The sequence below is a fragment of the Lepisosteus platostomus genome, chromosome 8 (assembly GCF_059453375.1).
Source record: "Lepisosteus platostomus isolate fLepPlt1 chromosome 8, fLepPlt1.hap1, whole genome shotgun sequence".
Lineage (NCBI taxonomy): Eukaryota > Metazoa > Chordata > Actinopteri > Semionotiformes > Lepisosteidae > Lepisosteus > Lepisosteus platostomus.
Window position 1 is genome coordinate 37,443,694 of NC_142618.1, and position 26,236 is coordinate 37,469,929.

At 41.5% G+C, this 26,236-nt stretch overlaps 1 protein-coding gene across 7 annotated transcripts in view; it reads right to left on the bottom strand.

The window, feature by feature from the left end:
• Positions 1 to 26,236, bottom strand: part of slc4a2a (solute carrier family 4 member 2a) — a 104,836-nt gene that overhangs the window by 56,005 nt on the left and 22,595 nt on the right. For 2 of the 7 annotated variants that reach the window (XM_088643297.1, XM_088643296.1), the window contains one exon: positions 6,060 to 6,118. The exons of 3 other annotated variants lie outside the window; for them this stretch is intronic. The gene's annotated coding sequence lies outside the window, so the exon portion shown is untranslated. Of the gene's footprint in view, positions 1 to 6,059; positions 6,254 to 14,172; positions 14,516 to 26,236 lie in introns of those variants that run through there. 2 more of the 7 variants (XM_088643300.1, XM_088643295.1) reach the window with 2 other exon arrangements.

Sequence of the window (26,236 nt, forward strand, 5' to 3'; positions counted from 1 at the left end):
TAAATTCAAATTTTAACTGCCAGTTGCTATGACAAATGTGCACTGGACAAACTACTAAACACCACTTCTGGAAACATCTGTACTCTGTCCTATGTTCTTATTATTGATAAATATTGAAAAATATGATGAAGTGCATTTTAAACCGAAGATAGGAGGCAGTTCTTTACCCAAAGGGTTGTGGGGGTATGGAGTAAGCGACAACAGATAAAGAGCAAACCTTCAAACGAGCTAGATGGGCCAAACGGCCTCCTCTCATGTGTCCTTCTCAGAAGGTACCAAGACTCGCATCTGCATCTGTGGCTCTTCAGATCATGCGACTGCCTGGGAGGAATCTCCTTTGCACAAAAAAACAGGAAACTGACACTGCTCTTCCCTAGCTGTGGCTGCAGGCTCTGAAAAACATGCATCCCGACACTGCACCCGCTGCCAGCTGGCAGTGCTCCTCTGCAGTACAAAGCTCGTCGGCACAAGCCTGCCACATGGCCCGGCAGCCCAACTCCCTACTGCTGGAACCTACTGTCAGACGCATGTGAAACACACCTAACATGCCGACTGGGAATATGAAGACAGACATGACACAGCAGGTGTTTTTTCAAAAACAATTGTTGGGTATTTCAGATGGATCAGTTATGCGCTGGAGCCAAAAAGCACTGAAATTGTGCGGTGCGTTTCTTCTCACGCCAAGCTTTGCATTGAAGGCAAGTCGCAACACTTCCTATAACGAACACATCGGTACATGTATAAGCAACAGGCCCAGAGCAGCTCAGGCAGGTCAGTCCTGTGTGGAGAACAGAGCGGATCACCGCTTAACTGTGCTCTTCCCCACGGCTGGGTGGAGGAATTTAAATGTTACATTTCCGAATCCTTCAATTCCTATATGGAAAAGGGAACTGAGTTCATCTTATAAGCAGCAATAATCTTTTAAATTTACATTTCTTATATCCTATATAAATGGTCTGCTTATTTAGTTTACTGATAAGATCTGATTACATAATCCCGTACAAGAGTTACTATTATCTGACACCAAGTCTGGGTTCAAGGTGACCATGATGCCACAGCTCATAAAAATCAGGGATTGAGATGAGTTCACTTAATTGGCCATATACAATTTCTTGCATTAGGAATTTGTCTTTTCGCATTCCCCAGTTTGCTCTCCATGAGAGACAGACACACACACAGGGAAAGGAGCTTGGTGTCAGAGTGCAGGGTCAGCCATTGTACAGATCCCCTGGAGCAGTAGGGGGTTAAGGGCCTTGCTCAGGGGCCCAACAGAGTAGGATTCCTCTGCCGGCCACAGAATTTGAACCGACAACCTTCCAGCCACAGGCTCAGATCCTTAGCCACAGTGCCACCGCTCCACCCACTTATTTACAGTTTCTACTAAAGATGGTATTATTTTGTGAGAATATCACAGGGATGGAAGGAATTGTAACCGAGTATTACAATGTTATTTTACACAAATATAATCAGATTCTGTATGCAGTGTGCAAAAAATTATTGTGTGTTGTGTCTTTTTTCTAAACGGGGTGTGCGGGTCTTGTTTTATATTGGTGCTCTAGCAAGCCTATCGAATGAGAAACTTTGTAATCTCTGCATCAATTCTACGTTGCTTTCCTATAACAATTTCACAATGTTCTTTAAGTGAGACTATTCACTGCATGTCTGTTTTTATAATCAACTTATTTCTTAGAACAATAAGCTTTTCTTAAATTTCTAACCCCATATATACTCCAGAAATTTGCAATTTAAGTCCTCTATTTTAAATAAGAGGACACTGAGCCCAATATTCTTCTTTTAATTGCTAAAACAGGAACTCGGGAGATTGAGAACCTGGACTACCATTTATCTGCGAAATAGCTGAGCACGTTTACATGGTGTAAAATCAAGAAAATCAGCAATGGAGCCTGATGGTGTCGTAATACCTCACAAGGGAATTTTCAACTTCCTTCACAGCAAAGTTGATCTAACACAGACTGGCCAGCGGCTAGCGTGGGCTGAACTCCGCCATGAACCAGACTCAGACCAGGATTGAAGGGGAACAAGCAGCCAATATAAAACAAGCCTTTACAGCACATCCTGCCATCCTTAGCTTCTGGGTAAAAAAATAAAAGTAGTTGATCACAGTACTGTATTACTCTCTCAAAGAAAAGGCAATAGTGTACAGGAGCCTCATTTTTAGGCATTGTAAGAGACCATTACGAATAGAAGTGTTCATTACTGAGTGCAAATATATTTGCCGTTTTCTTTTTCATATCTTACATTTCAGAAATCTCCTAGTCCCTGTCCAGCAGGCTGTATATGTTATGTAGCCTTTAAATAATCAGTTTTAAGTGATGATTTTAAGGCCTGAAACCATTTAACAATGATCATTTAAACTATAAAGGTGGTGTGTTCACTTAAGGAACTGAATTTAAAGATAATTTGGAAGAAAATCAGAATAACCTTTGGTCATTAAAAACCAGTGTTCCCTCCATTGAAACATTACTTGCTAAACAATTGCTTAAACAACTGTTTCTAATACTAAATAACAGGTGACTTAGGTGACCTAGAAGGATTGCTGCAATGGGACTCCGGATAACTTTTATTAGTATAAATATTTTGATTTTGAATGGATGTCTTTCAGTTTGGTTAATCAACAGTTCCAGTTGCTATGACAGCATTCTAAACACACCTCAATTTCAAAACCATGCAGTCTTGTTTTCACTGGAGTATGAGGAGTTAGACACAGCTTGCTACCAGATCAACATGGGAGCACAGTAAATTAAGATCAAACTAATAAGCCAAAGCACAGATACCTCACCTGTCTCTCTTCTTCAATTAGCTGTGAAGGATGGTGAAAATCCCCTTGTGAGGTATTGAGACACTATCAGGCTCCAATGGCAATTTTCTTGATTTTACAACATTGCACAGGCCCTTCAGCATGCTCTCTGTTTTTATCTGGCTCAGCTATCTGTAGGAGTAGATGATCCAGTCTCTGCTCTACCACCTTATGAAGGCAGTCAGCCGGCGCTCTTAGATACAAGGTGACACCTACAGTAGTTTCACCTAAGGGACAAACCCAAAGATGGAAGGACTCCCTCCAATGATTTTTCCCAGCCCATATCCCAAGGGCACTGGAGTGGGTTTTGGAATGCCATCCAGGGTACCCAGACAGAGGTGGGTACAGTGTCTTTGTGACCAGCCTCAGGCGTCTCACACCAGCCCCCCTGAGGGACACAGGGCACGAGATGCAAAAGTTCATTGTAGGACTGGATAGAACACTACTACAGTCCTCATCAGATCACCCTGCACCTCCATGGTACATAGGCTACAGGGTGACAGAAAGCACAGGCTCTGAGAAAGCAGTGAAGAAAAGGCGATTCTTTTTTTACCTCGCTGCTTCCTGATGCGACTTCTCCAAGGTGACTGCACAGTGAGTCAGCAGTGACTGTGCTGGAACTTTAACTTCATCTGAAGCTCATACTACTGAACACAGCCTGCTTTCCCATATCACAGAGCATCTATTACCGACTGCAGGCTTTAATACAGACACTGCAGAGAACAGCCTGCTCAGGCTGTACAACAAACACCCATCCTGCAAATACTCCTTCCCTAGAGCCTTACAATGGAACACACAATCATTATTAAACACAACAATAGCAGCAATCGTTCTACCCTCCAGAGAACTCCCAACACATACAGCTGCAAAAATGCACAGGCTTAGAATGGACATTTTTGATGACACATTTAAGAATGGTCTGATGTCAACATTTTGTAAAAGAACACAGGGAAGTGTAGCTCCTGAGCTCCAGGCCCCTCAGTTGTGACCATCACAAGCTGCATGTACGGTATAGGATCTCCCTGGCTCTTTTTAGTTGCTCTGTGATACTGTCTGGAACAAACTACTGTAGGTATAAAGAGCTCCCAATGTTTTAATGCTGAGTTAGTGCAGATTGCATGGTAGACAACTCTTTAAAACATCAAACATTACTGAAATAATTCCCATGTAAAATCAATCAAGCAACCTGCCCTTTTCATTTACTGTACCTTCACAATGGTATGCCTCTTGGGATAGAACCAGCCTCTGTCCACCTCTTTCACGCCTGCGTCTCGTCTCACACCCATAGGACAGGGGTTCTCAGATATTGGCTGAGCCCTATATCCATTGTTTATTCGCTTTATTTGCTTCTTAAGAACTACTCCAATTATTACTCAAGAGGGGCATTCAGCCTTTACAAAACTCCTTGCAAAGAGTTCTGACATGGAGCAGGACATGTAAAAATAACTGGTCGATGCATCCATTACTGACTGAGAAATAATCCCAAGAGAACTTTATGCTGTTGAGTGCTGTGTCCAAAGCACTAACAAAAAGCTTTAAGTAAACCTTTTTGAATAGAAAAGGCATTCAGACAAAGAAAACAGATTTTACACAGACTGTATGAAAAACCTCTTTATATAAATCAAGTAGGCATTCCTAGTAAAACTCATCTGTAACAACTATAATTAATATGATCCCAAGACAATGTTTACATGGTGTATTCATGGTCTTTTTTTAACAGCTGTTCTGGAAGAAATTTTAAAAATGCTAAACTGTTAGCTCACAAGGCAAGAAATTGACCAAATGTTTTTTGAGTGTACAAGGGAGTTCATGGACGCTGCATTTTTAAACAAGTAACTGTCCAGGCAATCACATTCAAGCTTACTTCTCAAAATATGATAAACTAAGTGAATTTTGTGCAAAAAAATTACACAGAAAACATACGGGTGACTCAATCATCACTTAAGGCAAACATAGGTAATTAGTCATGCAAATTACAGACACTACTGTATTTGCAAGCTAACCAGTACTACAAAAAAACTGACCGTGAACTGCAAAATAAACTTGTTTTAAACTTTAGAATATTTTTTGAGCACCAATCATGATGATAAACCATCTGTGCAGTGGCTGTAGAAATCTGTACGGTGGCTGTAAAAATAACGGGCTCTAAACCCTTGACTGTACTGTCCAAATGCCAAATCATCCTTTGTTTTAGATACCTTTAACACAGGAGTAATCATACTTTACTTCCCACCAAAACTGCAGGTCTTCCAAGGCTATCAAGACTCCCAGGGTGGAAAATTATATTAACAGACTACCACATAGGAACATACAACCAGGTGGTCACATAAAACGTGTACAGAAGCCTTAAAACTACGCAGAGTCATGGTTTTCACTTCTCAAACAGAGGAACACACACAAACAAATCTTAATTTCTATTACTATTAAACTAAAAATGCTAGAAAAGTCAAATATTTTGACAGATGAAACTTTCCCAACCCTGTCATTTTACTTCTAGGAATTACTACCCCATGGAGATGTTTTGTCAGTTCCTACACTGATTTGTAATATGTACCTTGTCATGGAAAGACTGAAAGAGCAGCCCTTGTCTCTCTCAGCCGCACACAAAGGGAGCACTATCTGGGCCGAGAAACGACTATCTCATTTTTCAGACATCAGAGCTGTATGTCGCCTTGTGTGCACAGCAAATCCCCCAAAGGTCAAAGCTTTGAAAGTAGCTGGTGGGTGTGTGTCAGTCTGTGTGCATGTGTGAGCAGCAAACTTGGGAGCATGCTTCAGTCTGGAAGAGAGCATTTTAGTAAAACAGGATAGCAAAGAATAAATGTCCCTGGAAAGGGTAATTAAGTGAAGAAAGATAATGGGAATTTTTACTGAAAAGCTCTGCCTCCCACCAACCCATACATACAATAAACTGTTTAACAGTGACAGCCAATCACCTGCAATACAGAACAGTTCAGTTACCCGGAAAGGTACTACATTCTAGGGTATGATGAATACACTACATCTTTTCTTCACAATGCTGCCAAATGCAACAAGCAAAGCCAGCAAACATGAAAGAAAACACAAACTTAAAATTAAACCCAAATTAACACTTAAAATAAGGCTTTCTTCACAGCCTGCTGCTGTCTCAACAGAACAGCAGTTGATTCAGGAAGGTGACCCAAGCAGAAGGCAGTAGACAAATATCACAACTTCACAACAAAAGACGGACAGAGAGAAAGAGAGAGGGAAAACAGCTTACCTTTGACTGTTTACTGCAGAAGAGCTACAGCTGACATCGTAGAGCAAAGCCAAAAACCACTGTGAGAGAGAAAGACAAGGAGAAACAGAAAGATTGAGAGAGAGAGAGAAAGAGAGAAAGGACTGGTTAGACAAGAGTGCTGTACTGGCTCTGCACACGCACACACTTGCACTCGGAGCCTTGAAGAACTGATAATTCAAGCCTTCCTCTTCTGGATTATATTTCTTCCTCTAACAAGCAGCCATGTGACCAAAGAGATGACTCAACATTAAAGGACTGAGGTGCAGAATTCAGGCTGACACACACACAGGCAGCTTGTCGAAGACACGCACATTCCTACAGAAAGGAACAAGGGTGGCGGGCGACCCAGTAGCAAATACAGACTCGAGAAGATGCAGTTACAGAAATCTTTTACCCCTCGAAACACATGCAACTCGTATTTAAAGCAACCTCAGCAAGTCCTGAATTTCTGGAAAGACACTGGAATAGTCAGGGAAAGTAAAAAAGTCACCTATTAAGTTCTCTGGATTCCTGGAACACCGTAACGTTTAACACACACAAATCAGGTAATGCCAGAAGAACTAACACTTCAGCAAGTGATCCAGGCATACAGCACTCAAATAACCCAATAAAAGAAGAAAAAAATCACCTCAGTGACTCATGTAGGGAGGCTCTCAAAATACCATGCTCAATGACAATATAGACATGTAGCAAAGAAACAGCACTCACCCACACCTGTGGTGAGGTGGGACACATTTGCCTTGCTAACACAATATCTGGATATACATCGAGTTTCATTCATTCTCCGGCCCTGTTCCTGCTCTAGTGATTTGACTGCTCTCTCCCCCTCAGGAAGCACTTCCAGGACACAAGACGACCTGCTACGTAACACCAGACACACTGGGGACTTAACATTGAAGTCCTATCCAATCACTTTAAAAAAAAAGAGGTGATTTTGCAGGCAGCTCCACCATGTCCAATACAGAATTACAACAACATCTCCTGCCTAAGGCAGTATCACAAGACCACTTCATCCTGAGCCATAACTCTACTGCATTTCAAACCGCACTACCAGGATGCACCTTCACTCTGGCTCCTGCTGCATGAAGAACAAAAAGGGTAATTGTGGGTCTGGTCACATGCCCAGGACCTAACATCAAGGGCTCTGCTGTCACTCTGTGATCTCGCTTGGGCCCTCATCACAGCCAGCACTGCACATAGCCACCACCATCAAAGCAGCTTCCAGCCCTATTACAGCACAGACCCCCCACATTAGAAGAGCTGCACTGTATCTAGAAGTAGCCCTGCTTCAGTAATTCACCATGTATCAATGAAACGGCTTACAGTATCAGGAGTCTGGCCACTGTGGCTATTCCAATGTAAGAAACAGTAAATACAACAAATGTACAGCTTCTCCAGACAAAAAGACAGACTTAGAAACAACAAATATCACAGCTGCCTATCAGTCAGAAAACAAAACACAGCAACTCATCAGCCACCAATGCTCTGATAAGATGCGGTGCTAGAGTACCACCATCTGCACAGCCAGGCCTGGCCGCTGGGCGATGCAGTGAAGGGCTAAGGCCACTAGCAACCAGGCCCTTTCTTTAATAGTGTCAGAGGTAAAAAAATAACAAAAGCAAACTGCTGGAAAACAAATCCTTAAGAATTCATCTGGACACCTAACCCCAATGATGGCAGCTGGAACATGGATGAAACCATTGAGCAGGTGCTGGGTCAATTCCAGTCTCTGTTTGTATTCTCACTGGTCTTTGAGCTGGGCTGGTCAAGGACGTGCTGGAAGATTACAGGAGTTATAACGTAATGGAGTTATAAAGGCGCCTGCATTCCCAATAATTAGGAAGAGACTGCTGATTATAAAGAGTGTCAGAGCCTGCACAGCAGTCAACAGCTATACAAAAAGCACTCCAGACATGATAAATACAACCCACAGCAATTTTTCCTTGCTCTTCGAGGAATCTGACTAACAGGCAGCAGAAGTAACGGCATGGAAAAGTTGTTTATAATTTTGTAACAAATTCTTACATTACGTTGCACCATGCGGTTTTTTGCTGCGGACAGACAGCAAAGTGGAATCCGCAAAATTACCGTACTGCGCAGAGGCAAACACTCAAGAGAAAGGCACAAGGTGGAACTTAACCCAGTTTCCAGCCAGACGACAAAGCGCAGGAGGCGCGCCTTGACGTCATGGCCTGTGAAAGACGGCCGTGTCATTTATTTGGTTGAAACCGCAAGTCAGACAACATGATATCTCAAAGAGTTCAGAAGGTTTTTGGCTTTGTTCTGCACATCCCTCCTCAAAAATATCTTTCTGGGAGAAACTGTCAACAGTCCCTCCGCGCACAGGCCATGGAATCCTACAGCCGAATCACCCTCCCCTCAGGGAAGTTTACCACAGTAGATCTGCGGGCTTTCCGCAGTCTTCCCATGATCCTACAGTAAGTACAGCGGGTACTTACTTCATTGTGACATTCCCTGGTGTGTCTACTTTCCCTAGTCCCGTTCTGCTCGTTACACAGTTTCAGTGGCTCTACAGCTGGAGTCGTGCAGTAACTCAAAGAAACAAGCTGAAAGGGGAGTAAGTGCTTCTCGAGGGGCTCGTTGCTGCTGGCCTCTCCACCGTACAACAACGTGCTCCCCCAGCTGCCTGCCATGGACATTTCTCCTCTCCTAATAAGTTACAGACACCATTGGGACAGACATTTACACTCAGGAGAGTCAGCAGAAGGCGCACATAAAAAAGTAGTTTTTTAAGGCAGTTAATCAAGCCTGGGTAACACATTTCTGCCAGTTCAACCATCCTTTTTCTAGCCGATTCTTCCAATTCAGGGTCACAGGGGAGCCGGAGAGGCGCAAGGCAGGATACACCCTGGACAGGATGCCACTCCAGGACAGACAGATAAACAGACACACACATACACACCTAAGGCTAATTGTCCTAGAGGCCAATTAACCGACCAGTTTGTCTTTGGCCTGTGGGATGAAACCAGAGCACCAGGTGTAAGCCCAAGCAAACACAGGGAAAACATACAAACTCCACACAGAGTGACATCCAAGTCCAGAACCGCTAACCTCTGAGCCATCACGCTCTGACAATTTTCCTTGGAATTTTGTATGTATGTAAATGTGGTCTTTTGACCAGTATCCTTCCACTGTACACGAGTTAGAGGTTGCAAGTGTACATGTTGATATGCAACCTGCGCTCAAAACAGAGCATCAAAGTATAAATTATAAATTATATACTCAATTATATAAATTATGACACTCAAGTCCCTTTTTATTTTTAAATGCTAACTTCGCATTAATCAAGAAAGGCGAGATTGCATGCTGTAGGTTTACTTGTTTTATTTACTACATATTTAAAATTACTTTTTACTTTTCAGATTTAATTGTTTTTTAGGTAGATGGGAAATCAGAGTTATAAGCAGGTTTTTTCTTCTTCCATTTTGTCGACTATCACGTAAAGCTTCAGTGCTGAAAGCTGTGACCACGGCTGATACACCTGAAGGGACTAACAAGCGAAGTTCCAGCAGGCTTGCAGCACCAGGACACCGAGAAACTGGCCAGGCTCACATGACAGACCCACGCAGAGTGAGTGTGAAGCTGTGGGAGAGGAGTGAGGGTGAGTGTGCTGGGAGCTCCACACTGACTCACTCCTCTGCCATAGCAACTTCGACAGGGAGATATTTTAAGGGTCAGGACATTATTTTAACACCCCTTCGCCTATTAACAGGATCATGGGACTTCATGACCATGTAGTAATGACCTCAGAACTCATAACTGCATCAGTAGTTTAATGTCCCATCTCAAGGATGGCCCTTTACAGATGTCTCTCCCATCACTATACTGGTACATACGTTTGGAAACATTGGGTCAGGAAGAGCGCCACCTACTGGTCCATCAACATTACTTACAGCAGTAACCTGATTTTCCTTCACGGTTTAGCAGAAACATGGTTTTCCTACCCCAGTCCTGAAAAAAATATGGGGAGAAGAGGATACTCTCCAGCAGGAAACAGTCACAGAGCTTCTGCAACCTGCTTTTGTCCTATAGAACCATTTGTTTCCACCATGTCTTTTCATCGTTCACCTCCGTACTATGCTCAGAAGAGCTGACAGCCAAGTCACAAAACTGAACCGCAGGAAAGAAACACTGTCACTGTCTTTTTTTCCACACCACCTCAGTCTTCACCTTCCCATCTGGAAGTGTATAAAAACCTTTTCAAAAAGATTTCAGTTTGTTCCAACTGATTCACATTCCCAATTTTTCAGTTTTCCCACAATGTGGTCCTCAAGGGTCCATAGTTCCACATTTGGCTAAAACCACGCCAAAACAATCTTGCTGAAAAACATTAATAAAGCATTTGACACAGGAAAATACAGTCCACAAGCAGAAATAAAATCCTACCATCCCAACACAGCCAGCCTTTAATATACTCGGACTATTTCATTATCCTGACCTCAGAACACTGCATGCTCCACATGCAGCATGACACTAATGCAAAAGAGTAGCAGGCCAGGAGTCTCTATTACTGGGTCTTCTGTTTTTTTATTCATCCGAGTTCTAAGGTGCTAACAGTAAGCAAACTGTTCTGAACTTCATAAAGAGCAAAATTATCTTTAGAGCCCTATAGAAGATAGTTACAGTATAAAAACAAAAAAACTGGACTTTTCAACCACACAGGTTGCCATATTACAAAAGCACTCCACATTGACACTGTGGGACAAGGAATACCGAGAAAAGGCACAGATCAACACTACCATGTACTGCAATTCTACCTTAAACTTAGTCCAGCAGCAGTGTTAGGAAAACAGAAGTGGTATAGGACTCTATACAACGTGCTAGAAAGCTGTCCCTCAACCTCCGCCATGCACAGACAGCAGAAAGCTTGTAGACTAGCAACTAAGAATCACGCTAGGCGTGACAGTTCAGATCCGCAGAATTAAACACATTTTATCTGTGGATTAAAATGCCCAGTCTCCCAACACAACAAACAGAATTGAGCACAGTACTGTAGTAAAAACATCCGGACTTCAGTCCTCTTCACTCTTCATAAACATGGTTTCATTTTTTATTTAAAGCTACATAATTTTAATTTCTCTGTAACGTGATTCTTTTTCTTGACTGTCTACAGACATTTATACACACTTGAATTCCACAATGCTCTGCGAGTTGTGGCAAAGTGCTTTGTAATCGGCAATTAAAGAAGTAATTCTAATGACCTGTTACTGTATGTCTGAAGACAGTCAAGCAGACAAACAAAAAAACAGAACTATCCAACTGTCTGCCTGTAAATGAACAATCCCCGTCTGTGAACAGGCAGCTGTTTTGTATTTTTCCCTTTTAATTGTTTTATTTTAATTGCATGTTTACGTGCCTCAGTAAAAGCAGTTAAAAATCCCTGGTTTAAAAATATGCAGCTAAAGTCAATGGCACACAAGCATAACAGCCACATTTTCCCAAAATCCTATGCTGGAGGGATTTTGTTTATCAAAATGGAATCAGTGATTCTTTAGAAGGGCTCAGACTTGCAGGAGGGGGGTTGGGGGGGAGTCATATGTTGTATTAATCCAGCAGCACAGTTTTCCAGACCTTTTTCATGAGCTTTTAAAAATCCTCTCCGCTTTAAATAACTGTACCTTATGTACCTTAATAAAAATCATGCACTGACTTTCTAAGCCCATTAGACCTTACACCCTTTCCTAATGCACTGACATGCTCCCTGGTGGTCTCCAGTCCAGGACAGGTAAGACTTCACTGAGCTCCTGAGAGATCAGGTCCCAAGCTCATGGATCACTGCTATACAGAACAGCAAATACCACAGATTCAGCTAATATTGCTCCTAAATAACTTCTGCACCATTTTTAATAAAGAGGATTAAACAATCCCCCTTGCAGCGTACCTCTGAGAAAACAGACCAGTAAGATGTTTTGTGTGAGGTTTTATTCTAGTGATTAAACGCTTCCTCATGTATGTACAGAATGCAGCAGCACATATTGAAACAGAAGCCCAATGCACAGCATTTCAATCCATTTCTTGCTTTAGAACCTACAGTTACCTGCAGGAATCACCCTAATGGAGCTGAAAAAATAACAGTTTCATTATAAATATACTTGAAGTAAAAAATGTTAATTATGCAGCACCTGGGTGTTCAGATACAACCAAGAACCTGTGATGTGTGAACTCAGAAATAGGCTAAAACGCTACAGGACACAAGTCTTGTTGTGGAGTCCAGTATTCATACTGAGAGTGCCCCCTCTCATGAATAAAAAACGTGAAGGTTTCACTACTACAGGCTATTTTAAATATTCTCCTACTCGTGTGACACAGAATTTTAAACCGCTTGTACTGTAAATTATGAAATACTCTCGTACAGCCTGCCTCGACTACCACAAGGCCACTTGAAATCACAGAAATACACAGAGGAAACAAGTGCTCCTACACCTCAGGTACAACAGTCAAGAGCTTTACTCTGCTGCGAAAGTCTATTTTCAGTCCACAATCTTCGCATGATGAGATTCACCGAGGTGGAAGAGTCGGCACCTGGTAAATCACTCTCCAGCAGGGGTATCCAGGCCTCGAAAGCCAGCGTGTCTGTGGGTTTTCATTCAGCTCCGCTCTCAACAAGCCAAACCAGCTGCTTACTGGTTTACCTGGACCAACTTGACAGCTGCTGCTGCTGCTTTACCTTGAAAACGTGCATACACACTGGCCCTCCAGGACCAGGACTGGATATGCCTGCTCTCCAGTCTGCCCAAGCCCACTGCAAAGTGTTCCTGTTGTGCAGTGCAGCTCTGGGATATCACTGGTGTGAGTGCGGACACAGTGAGTTACTAAATTCCGAATCTTGATCCAGAGGGTGCATCTGTCTCCCATAGGGGAGTGGGAGTCAAGAACACTGTGAAGGTGCTTCTCCCAAGACTGCACTAGACTTTCTCACACCCATCCTGCACACATCACTCTAAGACATCTTCAAAACCCACAGACTGCACAATACCAGCTGTGGTCGATGACACAAATTCTCCAGAGCACAAACATGTACTTTTTTTAAATTAGAAACAGGTAGCGGTTCTTGTACAGGTACAAAAAATTGTACAGATAAAAAGAAAGCCAGAAGGTGCGCTAAATACTGATGTTCCAGCTCTTCCCATGTGAATTGAAAAAAATAATTCCTGAGAGAATTTGACCCACTGAGGACTTCGCTGTTACAAACTGGGGTGTTTTCAAGCCTTCTTTTTTGCCTCTCTTAACCTTTATTTAAAACTATGACCACAAATTTCCCTCTTCTAAACACTCATCCCTTCAAGTTCCACTCCTTACTGAACTAGTTTCTAATACTCGTCACTTATGTTAAGTGCAGTAATGTCCATCTGCAATAGAGATCCAATAGAGTCCAGCTAGGAGAACCAAGCCCTTGCTTGAGCAGAACCGTGCAGCAGCAGAGCAAGAGCCCTCATGAGCTGCTGGAGTCCTGCCGAGGTGAGGCAGAAAGCAGGGTTTATTCCTCACCTCACTCTTCCACTGCCAGGGAAGCATCTCTTCCACAGTGGAGGACACAGGAGAGAGAGAGAAACTTGCCTTGATGCAGCTAAATTGCAGTAAGCGATCAGAAACTTCTTTGAATCATCTTCTAAATGCTTTTCATACTTAAAAGCATCAGACTTTCAAAAGGTCATTTTGCTGCAAAAGCTCAATTTCCAATACATTTCTAGGTTAGCTTTGGCTTTTCACAAACTAAGTTTTTGGCATGAAATTAAAACTAACAGGCTAGCACATTATGTAAATTATAAAACATGTAAATTAATCAATAGTCAAGTGTCTGAAACCTACAAAATGAGCTTCATTTTCAGTCATTACTGAAGTCTCCAACATGTTTCACCTTGAGAACTGCTTCCATAGGGTAAAGAAACTTTAGAAACCTTAGGAATGGCAGGGTGATATTCAACAGAATCATCATACATTACATGTTCCAAAAGAAGCATGATCCACACAAGACTGGCAAGATTTCCTTTTTCTAAACCATGAACATAAAAATAAGCACCGCACTTCTCTGCAGTTCGAGAATACACGTTTGGTTATCTTGAGGACTCACCTTTTTGCAATCATTTTCACGTTTTTCTGTGTGGGAGAGAGAAAATTTTTAAAAATCAAACTGGGTATCCCAGTCCACCCTGGCAGCTGAATTCAAGAAAAAAAAGTTTTAAAAACAAACAACTTTCCCAGCCAAACCAGCACTGGGCGTCTGCGATAAGGATGGGTCTTGAGTTTCTGGTACTGATGTGCTGCTGCTTGGCTTCAGGAAAGAATCCCCAACAGGACGCCGACTTCACCGCGCCCCACTGTCTGGCAGCGATCCGATATCCCAGCAGCGAGATCTGACAAGCACGCGTTTCAGGAAATCCTAGAGTGAGCGAGGAGCTACTGAGGGCAAGTGCATGAGCCAGGAGTGTGCCAGGGGAGTACCTATATAGAGAAGGGAAGGAGGCGGGCGGAATTAGTCAGATCGGCTCTTAATCCGCAGCCTCGGGATAACGCGAGCTGGGATGCAGGGGGGCGGAACGGCACTGAAGTAGCATTCCAGGGAGGCAGCTGACCTGCCTGCACTCACTTTCTCACAACGCAACCTGGCTGATTGCCTCTCAGCCCAATGGGTTAACCTCTCACGCATGGTGTGATCAGGGTTCAAGCGGGGAGGGGGGGGTGGTTGCGTGTTTATGTGCAGCAGCAGTGCTGGGAACCATCAGCGCCTTCCCACTCACACGCTCCATTAAACCCCCCTATATCCCAATAACACATATGTGCACATCATCCAGGTTAATAACAGTGTGCTCCTGCGCTCTTTGTTGGTCTTCTTGTTTAATCCTTTCTCCCCTGCCACCCTCGATCATGGGACACTGCTTCTGCTTGGTTCTTTCTTGGCATTGGTTGTACTTGTGACACAGGGCATTAAAATGGTTCTCCAGAGCTGACCTCTTTTACCAAACAGTACACCAGCAGAAGCAGCAGCCCAACGGGGTTGAATCGAATTGTATGTAAGGTTTTTTGTGAAGTTTTTGTGAGCTTTCAAGTAATGCATTGTATTTATCTCCTTTTCTCAATATCCTCATTATTATGGTTAATACAATGTGTGGTAAGTTTACAGTATTTTCCACTGAGAGCTACTCCATTCCAGGGGAAACCAGGACAAGGATATTTCTCCCTAACAGGGGGATGTGTAAAGCTGTGACTGTGTGTAGTTACTACATGACACGTGAGAATTACCTCCACGATTCTCCCCCAGAGCAGCGAGTAAGTGTCTGGGACAGTGAGACAAGTTCAAATCCCAGCTCAAACCCTCATCACAACACCTATTCAGTCACTGTCCTCATTAAATCCAGGTGAAATTATAGCCCTGCTGCAAAGGAAAGATAACCATTAACTTCTATCCGTAAATTCGATAAAATCCCAAAGCCCTGTGAAAACTTGCTGGTCTCTGTCTCTGCATAGTTGGTACCAGATAGTTACAGAGATCACAACCATGTCAGTTACATTTCGCTGTACCTCCGTCTCGTCCCGCCAGGCCATTGGCATGTTCTTCTTCTGGATGTTTACTCTTCTGTTTTACTTTGTCATTTCACTAGCACAATGGAGTTGCTCAGTCACAATTTTTATCAACTATAAACCTACCTTTTCTTTCAGGCTCTCATAATCTTTGTACTTTTCTCTAAACAGCACCACCCTCTGTAATGGCTCACTATTTTGCACAAACCGCAGACACGTTTAAGTTGAATAAATTGTGAAGCCTTAACATCAAGACCCGCTCATCACATCCTACCATTCTGTAAAAGCTGACTGTCTTCACACACACCGTTCAGTAAAATAGTGGAGCTCTGCTGTTAGCAGGCTAGCCCTTTTATCATTCGTTATTCTAAATCAGTCACCTCCAACCCAGGTCCTGAAGAACACTAACCCTTCAGCCGTGCTCCAACAAATGCTAAAGATCATGACTAATAAAGCCAGTGATTATCATTGACAGCTTGGTAAAAAATAAACTAAATTAAGACCCTGTTGCTCTCCAGCTTCAGGGCTGTACACCTTTGATCCAGGAGAAGTGTTAAAGGACAAGCCTATTCCTAAAGCCTTTCTCAATGAGAGTGGTACATGTCCACAAACCTGAGGCATCTGCAAGCCTTAGTTAGACTTGCACCAAGATTCCTCAGACTCAAATATTACATATGAGTACATCTTAAGTTCTAGAGTGGTGGTACTTGAGATGGGGAACCTTGCCAAACGTGTTCCAGCGCCTGAGGGACCCTCAAATCCCCAGTGTGCCCAGTGGGACCGCTGGGCTGGGGTTCTGCACCACTGGCAGGGACAGCTGGGAACAACACCATGACCTGAGCCTCTGCATGTCCTACCATTGTTTTTCAGTTTCACGCTTTAATAATTGTTCCATCTTTAATTGGAGTGTAATGAAAGGGTAAGACTGATCTTAACCATTCCTTTTGCCTAAAAGCAGGTTGTGGAGGACTCCATGCGCAAATTGACTGGACTTCACAGTGTAAAGTTTGGAGCTACATGACCCACTTGGTGGAACTGTTAATCAGACAAAACAGTTCCTTAAAAATGACAAGCAATGGAAATGTTTTCAGACCCTGTGTCAAAGTAAAACAATGTCTTTGCGCAGCAGATGAGCACATGGACGTTTAGCACTGGTGTTTTGGTTACACACGTCAAATGATGAGGAGCGCGTGATGAAAGAACGACAGAAGGAACAGGGACCTGTTTCTGCAGAAGAAAAGGGTCTCTTCCACTGCAGCAATCAACACGGGACAACTGAATCCCGGCAGCATCATGTTTATTGTCGTTTACTGTAATAAATACTGTTCAATAGCACAGGTTACCCTGAAACATACTGTAGTAGGAGCTTCACTGGAGTGACATACAGGACAAGCACACTTGTGTACAAGTACACAAACACACTACTCGGCCACATCCTGGCAAAGAGCTAACCCTCTGCTCACAATGTTTGTAAACATGCTGAAGAACAAGAAAATGCCTTCAATTGAGCCACACATTTCTTACTACAGCATCATCAAAATGAACAGCATGTCCACATCAGTGAAAAGACAAGGTAGGTATTCCGATTGGGAGACTATAGAGCTCATGAAGAATAAATTCCAGAAAACTGAAGTACCTCAGTTTCTCTAATTTAAGATGAAATTATAAAACAAGCAGAACATTCATAATTGAACCACAGCTCACAACATGACAATTTAATTACAGCACTGAGCATACTGATACAAAGGGACAAGATCCAAGTATCCAAAATCAAAGTTTAAGCAGTGGTTTAAAGCATTTAAGCAAAGTTAAAGAATGAAGAGTGAAATGTGAACCAGAGGACACCAGAGGAAACTACGGTCAAATCCATTTTAAATCAAGAGCAGTAGGCACCTTTTTACCCAAAGGGTTGTGGGAATATGGAACAAACTACCCAGCCATGCTGTTGAAGCTAATACCCTGGCTTCTTTCAAGAAACAGCTGGATGAGATTATTGGATCAATTAACTACAAGCATGACAAATGGACTAAAATGCCTCCTCTTAAGCATAACCTCTCACCTTCTTATGTACATCAAGCCATGAGCTGTACATGAAGAGTCACACTGCTGTGCAGTCAATGTAATGATTTTCTGGCTTTGATTTTATTTTTCTAGTTAGAATTGTATCATTTTTAGTAGAATAAGGAAAGTACACAACATGTTTCTTTACGATGGAAAAACACCCCACCTGATAAAAAAACAAATAATTTAAGAAGAAAACTAAAGAGTTTAGGTCACCTTATCCCATGTCCCTGAGTTCACCTGAACTCTCCTCTTGCCAGGATACTCTGCTTTGTTCATTATTTGCACTGCCCATGCTGTGGAGTTCTCTACTGTAGTATTGGGACAGCAGAGTGTGATCAATCAGGCCCACGGAAAGAAAAGAATATGACCATACCTTTGAGATTACATCACAGTAATGAGTTGAATATGTAAGCTTTTTCATGGACAAACACCCAACAAAAACTGCCAAGAATGACCAATATTCAAGTTGGCCCATTAGCTGTTTTCTGTTGGGCTATATTTGGAAAATACCTAAAATGTCATTTTTACAACAAACATGCAATGCTATAAGCAAGTGTGAAAAAAGATTGTGAAACTTTTTCAAACCATATTTCGCAGGCTGTTGACCAGCAACACCTTAAACTACAAGTCCATTCCAGGAAAGCTCACTAACCAAGCAGGCCATACTTATAACAAAAGCAACTTGGAGAGCATTTCCTCCTGCAACCATGTCTTACTTCTGCTTATCAGCTCTGAAAACAGCACTGGGTTAAAGTGATCCAGGGGTCACAGGGTTTTATATTCTACTCGCACCTACAAGCAGACTATACGGCCAAAACAGCTCCTATAGAGCTCACTTATGATATCCAACTGAACCAAACTGATCATGGCTGACTAGCTGCCTCTTGTACTGCACCTTATGTTACATATCGCTTTTGAGTGTTGAGTCAGTGCCACAGTAAGAATGATAAGAGCCCTGGTTTAAAAGGGAGTCCTGCTGTCATGAGTGCGTGTCCAAGTTTGCTGCCCTGCAAAGCCTGCACTCTTCAAGCCACCCAAAATCACTGGGGCAAACAGTGACTCATCTGAGGATGCACAGTAAACCTGACATTGACACCAAGTCACTCCAACACAATCACATGTTCTGCAAACCACACCAAATCTCACTCCCACACTCTCAGAGGGGCTGGGCTGCCAGTGCACTTCAGAAGGAGGCACACAGAACGGACATCCCCCGCAACCCCAGACCCAGAGAGAACGTTGATCAATGCAAGATGTAAATCTAGAGAAAAACCTCTCAACACTGTCTGCCCCAAAACAAAAACACACACCCTTTTAAAAGGGAACTGCAGTCCCAATTCTTAAGACCGGTTTATAAATCTCAGTAACAAAATAAATTCTTTCACTTTGTGAAAAGTACTGTAAGTCGCCACATTGACTCAAACTCCTGGTCTCACCATGGGCAGGAGCGAGAGTTCCCATGAATTGCGACGTGAAGCAGCCCTTTCTGCTCAGAATCAAGAGCAACATTTCTGTTGGATTAAAAGGGATGCATCCACAATGTAATGGGGCTACTTCACCTAACCAGAAGTTTTATTGTCTCGTTCTGAATCACAGAATATGGTGCTGAACTTATCTGGAAATTTCATCTATTTTGTGATGTAAATTGGATGTTTTACAAGTTACTGTGCACAGTTTACTTTTGTGATTTGAAATGCACTCAATGCTGATTCTTTCTGACCCAGAAATATAAAGAGTGTTGCAGCTCCCCATTAAGTATAGTACTTAATGCCTGGCTGAGAAGATTAGACATAAGAAACTAAACAAGTGGAAAATCTGGAAGCAACATCACCCTCTCAATATCTTGGACACGACAAGACTGGACAAACATCTGACAGATTAAATTCATTGTAGACAGGCAGAGTGTTTAGGTAGCAGAAAGTTAAACTATACTGTACAAGATGAAAAACTCAGTATCAAAAAGCTTCTGATGAAGAAATGAGAGCTCATGCAAAGGTATTTTCATTTTCTTGACAATGAGTAAACAAAAGAAAAGGCAACATTAGGATATATAGTTTAAAGTTTAGAATTTAAATCCAGAGATAGAGTTTAAATTGTACAATGCACAGGGTATGTCAATTTAATTACAGAAAATATTACTAAAATATTACTAATAACTAGAGAAGAGAAACCCGACATATTTCTTGGTTTGAACATACGAATGTATAGAAAATGAAACTGGGATTGTCAGAGGTATTATCACTGAGATAAGACCATAACTTAACCATCAAAAGAACTTTGATTAGAGCCTAAGATATTGTCTTAATATTTATTAAAGTGTAGACAAAAACAATAAAAAGCCCAAATCTTGAGCAATTTTCAGGGCAACTGCAATGTTCACGATCCTGAACTTTTCACTGCTCTAGATCAATAATGTAGCATTTAATTGACATCAAGGAAGCGCTACAACAGCTTTCCCTTAAAACAAGGTGTATTCCTCACTGAGCCACTCAGCATCAAAGTTTCAGAATCCAGACTCATGACAACACTTAAAAAGCACCTTGATTTTCCTTCATTAATTATCTACCAGTAACCAATCAAGCAAGACCAATAAATGACTTAACTCTCATTTGTAAACTTCCTTAAATGACAAGCAGGTTCAAAGTTTGTAAAGTGCTTTGAGTGGAGTGTTCAGAAAAGAGCTATATAAGTGTAAGCAATTATTATTATTATTATTATTATTATTATTATTATTATTGGCCAATTTTAACCACATCCAAACCAAACAAGGTTTGCAGTTGTCCTGCTTACCAGGAACTATTTTATAAAGTAGCCATTTAAAATTAAAATAAGGAGCTGGAAATGAAATTAAATAGGATGAACTAAGTAAAAAAAATTTTAAACAACTGATTTGAAAATGTATGGAATTAAAAATTAGCTACAGGGATAAAATCCAGTTTTCCAAAGAAAATCGCTACTGGAATTCAACAATACTGCAATGTATCAAAACAAACTAAACACAGAAAATGTTTTTGTTATAAAATATTCACAACCACTAAACAAAAACTGATCCAATCAACTGTTTACTAATTTCCAATAAATTATGCATTAACTCTAGGAAGAAGAACTATTATGTCCTTTACTCGTGCAATGCTCGCACACACAGGGTTTCCACACTACCTCCACACTTCCACAAGATACCTGGAGATATCTTCCAACACTTCAACGTGCTGCTGACCAACAGGATAGAATATGCTGGTGAAAAGACACAGACCAAAGGACACATTCCTCAGGCTAGAGCTTTTCAATCTTTCTCCTTCTGCTTTACTAACTGATGTCTGTAGCTGATCTGTCTCCTGCTGCAGAATTCTGTTCTGCACCCAGGCCTTGGTTTTCGAAGTACCCTAAAAGAGCATTATTGCCAATATCAGCTTTGTCTATTGACAACAGAATTTAATGAAATCTCATCAGCAAGCTAGTAAAAAAGTATTCTCTTACTTCTGACTAAACAGTTCATAGGTAATCAATTAATGAACAGACAGTTAGGAATGACTATCCCACAGTGAGTTATCAGTGCGACTATCTCACAGACACTCCCACAGTAAGTTAATTTTTTTCCTTCTGCTTATGTCCAATTTGTTATATTTCAGCACACACCTGAAATCCAGTATTGAGAACCAGGGCCGGATTTTGGTGTTTGTAGGCCCTAGGCACTTTCACTCCGAAATGTGCAGAAAGAGGAGTAGACGTTGTGCTGGGCGATAATTCGATAACGATAATTATCGCGATATAATTTTCCTCGATATAATTTTAACAAAAGTTCGATAAATGTTCGATATATATGTTTATGCTTTGCGCATAATATGCGCATGCGCACAAAATACTGCGCGAGTGTGCGTGTGTGTTGCAGACCGGGCAGCTAACATGGTGTTGTTTACCCACACGGTGGTGGCTGACAGGATTGTAGTTAGAGTGGAGAAATGAGCGACACTGAAGCAAATGTAGTGCTGCCAACGACCAGCTCAAAGGACGATGACATTGTCGACAGAAAAGGTCATTCAACTTCGGTAATTTGGACATATTTGGGCTTTTTACAACCAGACATAAAACAGAGCACTTTAAACTTTGCAGTCTGTCTGAGCCATCTTCTATGTGTGTTTTATCACACTGCAGTATTTAATTTTTCTATTAAGATATTTATTTTGTAAATTTTACTCATATATATTTTGACATAAAGACTTGAATACTCTCTACCTCAGATTTGTTCAATGTTTCTGCTGTTTGGCAAGTGTTTGTTGTGTTCTTAAAATAAAGAGTTGTTTAATTTACCAATTAACTGCCTGGTTTCTTCAACTTTCACTCAGGAGAAAAAATCTGCCTTTAAACTTGAAAGAAATAATGATTTGACATTTATCATGATAATTATCGATATCGACTGATATGACAATTTTTATCGTGATAATGTTTTTGGCCATATCGCCCAGCTCTACTGCCAACCAACTAAATTATACTCATAATTAACGTTGTTAGGAACATTTCTCACTTGCTTATAGCGACTAGTGAAAAGGAAGGGCTGCTTTTATGTCACCAATTCTCACGAGAGACCAGTGGTTTATCATATGCCTATGACAACGTGGCAACCATACTTTCAAGAAGTTTGCGATCTTACACTTAATTTGAAATTTGTGAATATTTTGCTACACCGACAATTGATTTAGTTACTGAAATTGAATAACCAGTCTGAGAAATTGCCACTGCAATTCCCCTTTAACTAGAAATACACCGAGCCTTGAAATACAAAAAATAAGCAATGAGTCTAATACTGCACTGCTAGCATCAGCCTTTAAGGAATAAGAAACAACAGTAACACTCAAGACATGAGATCTTAAATTACGTTTTATAAATGGATAGCAAACACTCAATTCTCAGTAAAACATACAGTAATCCGTTTAAAACATAGCTCACTGTATTTCAGGAATGCCCACGGCTTTGATCATTCTGAGGGAAGAACAGGATTCTCTTCCACTGAGTAACAGGAAGAGGTGTGAAAAGAGAATATCCGCATTTGGTAGATGCGTACAGTTTTAAAATGCTCTAGAATTAAACAATGACAATAACATTTATTAAAGTATAAATTACTAGGCCTTCCCATTCTAATGTGCAATTTACAATGTTGATAGCCAACATTTGCTGGAAGCAATTTTCACAAAGCAAAACTTAATCATTTTAGTATATACTGTACAGTACTGTAGTTAAAGTTAGTTTAGCATCGTGTCAGTGTAGTTCACATCAGTTGCACTTTCCTGTTATTTAATGGTTTAAATGATGCATATCCAGCTACTCCTTCTTAGGAATTCTCTTGTTTTTATTTCTTCTTAAATTACTGGTCATGAATACTAACCCACAAACAACAGCTTCCAAAAAAAGTCTTCCCAGTTTATTTGCCTGGAAGTACTCATGCGTAATAAAAAAACAAAATGCGTCAGATAAAATGGAAACAAAAGCAAACCAAACTGCGACCACAAGACACAAAGGGAAGTGCAAAAATGGATTAGTGTTATACCGGATAAATATCGCGATCCCTGTAATGGAGCCCTCAGCTATGAGTGACAATAACTAGCTTCCCTCACACACTTCCTGGCAAATCAGACCAGAAATGCCTTTTTGCAAGTTGGTTTTACTGGAAGAGTCCAGTCGCCAAATAACAAAAGGGAACATAATAGCATACCAGTAGCTTACTGATCCAAGAAGATCACCCGGTCATTTTGTGAGGAATCGGTTTCAACATGGATGATTCATTAGTCTCAGACACCCATAACACTAATCAACAACAATCCTGAGGACATTATGCACTTCACTTACTGTATACAAGCAAAAAGTACGAGGGACATTCTTTGTGAAATCAAACTGGATTTGGCATGACCCTCTGAAATTATCCCGAAATATGGAACATACAGTATATTTGCCCTGATTAACTCTATTTGGCATAACACTTCAATGTCTTTGACCAAACTCTAGTGTGACTCTTTGGCTTCTCCACTCTACCAGCTAGAAGCCAGATTCTGCATCCCCTGTGGCTAAGACAATTTGCAGTGTCCCCTCTTGAAAAGATAAAAAATACTTTGCAAATGTACTGAAAGTGTTATTTAGCCTGCCATGCCCTTCGAACACACAGTAATAAAGACCTTTTCCTCTGATCTGCTTATCTACCATGTATCTCCTACAAACTCAGAGACTGACCATTTCCAACAGCATAACTGCAGTCCTGGGGGGTCAGAAAACGTCATGTTTTCCTTCTACCCAAGACCTTAATTTATTAACTGAAGTCATTATTTGCTTAACTGGATAACTTGAAGCCTTTCCTTGTTCTTAAGAAGCTGGAGATTTAGAGAGACCTGTTTGAATGCAGGTCCTCTGACTCTCAATCTCTCTTAACCTTCCTCTGTCCCCTTAGGTCTATATTAAAGGTGAATTTCACTATTCTCCCTGACATATTTGCCTGAAAGAGCATTCAACAAGACAAGCATTAAGCAGGGTCTATGAGTGAAATGAAATACAATCACAACGCTGGCAAACTGGAAAAGATTAATATCATATTTACTTACTCAATACATTACTGTTTGAAATGCATCAGTTACTTGTACTATTCTCCATGTCATTGCCTGTGGTCCTCACTGCATCTCTCCAATGTCCCCAACAGGTGTGTTACATAGGTAAAATAATGGGTTTGAGTTATTCCCTTGAAATGCCCCTTTATTAGAGCATACTATACAGCATACTACATGAATCCTGCACCTTTCCGTAGAACTAACAGAAAGAATTTTGCATCCAGGTATCCTTCATAAATTCAGCTGACCCAGACAATTAAGAGAATTTGTATTTTAGAATCATTTTTTAAACAATTGCCTTTTCTTACATACCTAATCCTCAAAATTACATTTGGGTATTATTGAACATCATTATACTACTTATGTTTAAGAATACACAGTTCACTTGTATCTCCCATTTCACTAGTTCTGCTCATGCTGTTTAGTTTTTGAGAACGGTTTGAATATGTTAAGTAATGCTACATGCTACGGTACTGCATCTGTTTTCCTACTCTGTGCTTTGTCTCTGCAGTGGCAAACAGTGACAACCAACCAAGGACCCGGAGCATCCACATCAGAGGCAGCAAGTCCATGACAGAGAGAGGTCCTGTTTGCCCTAAGACATGATGATTAGGAAAACACAGGGAGCACCCTCTGCACAAATACAACAACCACACTTCCCGTTTCAGGAGGAATGCATGGTCATCTGAGGGCATCAGCAACAGAAATATTCCCCCTTTGCACTTTCTGTTCCAGTTTAGCGTGCCAGGAAAAAGCTACATGCCTTATCCAGACACAGCTCCTCCGTGCTCCGGTACATCTTCCCTCCTGGAGTGGACAAGCACAGAACCACCACCATCAGAGCACGCTCACGTAGTCAGCCAAGGCCTTAATCAATGAACGTCATCCCCTCATATTCATAGGGTTCCTGAGCCTTGATTAATACTTCCATGTTCTGCTTCATGCAATACTACAGACTGGAGTCCTGCACTCAAGAAAGGCACATCGGGCACAGCCTGTGCTCTACTAATGGGAAGCTCTTCATATACACAAATATCCCAGCATGTCCACCTTTTACAGCCTGCTGGCTGTTGGATGTACTGTATTCTTCACACGCTGCGTCAAGGCAATCCCTACTGCGCTCTGCTCACTGAGCTGGTCAGTGTTAATCCAGGATCTGCTGCACCCAGCATGATGCTCGCGTCTATTTTTTATGGGGTTTTTCTTTTTCCATACAGTTACATGCCACCGTTTATTCCACCAGGGACAATCTAGGAAACAGGAAGACGAACAGCATGAGAATTGTCAGGAAGTGCGACGCGAGGGCAGTCATCTGGAGACTGTTCCTCACGAACACCCTCACGGGAAGATGTGCCGGCTCAACACAGCCCCGCTGGCTGTTACTGCATAATCACCAACATGCAGCACAGAAGGACTGATACAGTCCAAACTGCATTTGGAGCAGATCCAAAAACTGAGCTGGCAAAGCAGCCATTTCAAACTTCAGACAAAACCTAACTAAACATATACAGTAACGTACGGGAATGGAACAAATGCCACAACCAGATCAGCAGTGTGAACGGGAATTTGTCATCAAATGATTTCAATTTAGTTAAGTCAATTCACTGGTGATCATTATTACATTTACTATACTTTTAAAGTTATATCAATAAAAAAACTCTTATGTCACCTTTTCTTTGTAATATGCACTGTAGTAATTTGTAAATGTACAATCAGTAAAGCAAATGGTGTGTGTTAAATGGCAAATAAAACTGAAACGGATCACACTAATTATGTTGCCTGAGCCTTTTTAGGAGTCATTCCACCACAAGGACAAGAAATATTAGCATTGCCAATTTTGGCCCATCCAGACAATTTGGTAGTTAGTTCTTAATTGATCAGATAATCTTATCCAGTGTTTAGGCCACACAACATAAGCACACAGCCTTCTTCACAGGCCCACAACCCATGACCATGCTGCGGTTT